Source organism: Austrofundulus limnaeus, unplaced genomic scaffold, assembly GCF_001266775.1.
Source record: "Austrofundulus limnaeus strain Quisiro unplaced genomic scaffold, Austrofundulus_limnaeus-1.0 Scaffold38, whole genome shotgun sequence".
In the NCBI taxonomy this organism is placed as follows: Eukaryota; Metazoa; Chordata; class Actinopteri; order Cyprinodontiformes; family Rivulidae; genus Austrofundulus; species Austrofundulus limnaeus.
The window spans coordinates 2,322,713-2,324,756 of NW_013952440.1; the positions used below are offsets into that span (position 1 = coordinate 2,322,713).

The following is a 2,044-nucleotide window of genomic DNA, read 5'->3' on the forward strand; positions in this document are numbered from 1 at the left end:
GGGGGGGTCTGTAAAAACAAGGACAAGTTGTCTCAGTAGAAAAATAAAAGGACTTTTTAGAGGCTGATTAAACGTCTTTGGCACTTCAGAGAACAGCATGAGTTAAAAAAAAAAAGGCCAAACCAGAAAAATAAAGAAGTTCATCCGCTTATGAGTCTGGCTAAGCCCGGGTGGACCTGAGCCTGAACCGGTCCGTACTCCACCACCTCTCCGTCCACGGTAATCACGCCCTGCGGGGAGGCGGGCTCCAGCCGCAGGGCCCGCACCTTCTCGTACACCAGGTGTGGGCAGCCACACGCCAGGTGGGCGCCCTTCTCCATGGCCAGGAAGAGGCGCAGCAGGGCGGGCCGGGAGATCCCCGCCGTCACGTAGAGCAGGTGAATGAGTCCGTCGTCCGCCGCCGCTCCGGGGACGGCCCACAGGTCCTCGGCCAGGTGCGACTGGTAAATGGCCAGCACCAAGACGAAGTCCTCCTCTTTGACCACGGTCCAGCTCTCCGGGACGCGCTGGTCCAGGCCGGGAAGCAGCAGGTCCGCGGGGGAGGTGGTCTTCCTGTCGCTCTGCGTCTCGGGCCTCGTGTCGGTGATGACATTGTTGGAGTTAGAGATGGAGTGTTGGTTTAGGTTGGTGCCGACGCGGCCGTGGCGRGAGCTCTGCTTCGGCGATGAGTTGGGACCGAGGCGGCAGGGCAGGGTGGAGCAGAGCGAGGGGTGTTGAGGTGTGGATGACGGGTTGTTTGAGCTCCCCCTCTGAAGCCTCTGCGCTTCTTTCACAGGAAGATACGCCAGCCTGCCCTGATACACCCTGAGGGTGGCCAGGCGCACCAGGGTGCCCATCAGGAAGCGGATGGCTCCCACGTGGCGGTACCTCTCGCTCTCGATGTCGACGTCCGCCACGAAGCCCCAGGCCAGAGAGAGGAAGGAGAAGAGGCGCTGCCTGGAGGCCAAGTGGACGGACACCAGGTCCAGAGGACCCACCAGACCTTTGCAGAGGATGAAGCCGCAGCTCAGCAGCAGCTCTTCRTTCCACGCTGGAGGTGACCTGATGGAAATCAAGAATTAGAAGTTTAGCGTGAAATAAAATCACCAAAGTATTTATACTTTCACAGAAACATGACTCTTTAATTGATATATTTTTGACCAATAGCACATGTCAGGGGTTTGACACAAATTATGATTAGGGAGCCAAGTGTAAAATAAAATGTTTAAAAAAATGTCCCTAACACATTTATATTACGTAGCTCACTTTCCGAGTGTAAAATCCTGGTTCAAAAATTTTCTAAACATTCTATCACTGTTACATTTTGGTAATTTTTCTAAATGTTAAAATTAAATGTCAAATAATATATGCAAATCCTAAACCTACATGTAAAAGTTAAATGTAAATGTTGTGGATACATTTAAGTATTTCAGAATGAAATGCAACTTTTGCTGTTGGTGCACGATGTCATTCTGCAACAAAAGCAACCACTAACCCTGCTAATGTTGCTAACCCTGCTAATGTTGCTAACTCTGCTAATGTTGCTAACTCTGCTAATGTTGCGAACCGTGCTAATGTTGCGAACCGTGCTAATGCTGCTAACCCTGCTAATGTTGCTAACCCTGCTAATGATGCGAACCGTGCTAATGCTGCTAACCCTGCTAATGCTGCTGACCCTGCTAATGCTGCTGACCCTGCTAATGTTGCTGACCCTGCTAATGTTGCTGACCTTGCTAATGTTGCTGACCTTGCTAATGCTGCTAACCGTGCTAATGCTGCTTACCGTGCTAATGCTGCTAACCCTACTAATGTTGCTAACCCTGCTAATGTTGCTAACCATTTTAATGCTTCCCTACAAACTCACAGCTGTGGCTGATGTCCAAGCTGCAAAACTAGGATTTTACACTCAGAAAATAAGCTAAACAATGAAAATGTTATTGACATTTTTTTTACATTTTTTATTTTGCACTTGRCGGCCCACAGAACATCACAGAAACAGCAGGACTAAGAATCTAAGGCTATGTTCACACTGCAGGGCTTAACGCTCAGTTCCGATTTTTTGAAA

The 2,044-nt window shown here is 49.6% G+C and overlaps 1 pseudogene; it reads right to left on the reverse strand.

Annotated features, from left to right (window-relative positions):
* Window positions 1–47: 47 nt before the first annotated feature.
* On the reverse strand, window positions 48–1,041 carry LOC106516468 (sphingosine kinase 1 pseudogene; annotated as a pseudogene).
* Window positions 1,042–2,044: the final 1,003 nt, after the last annotated feature.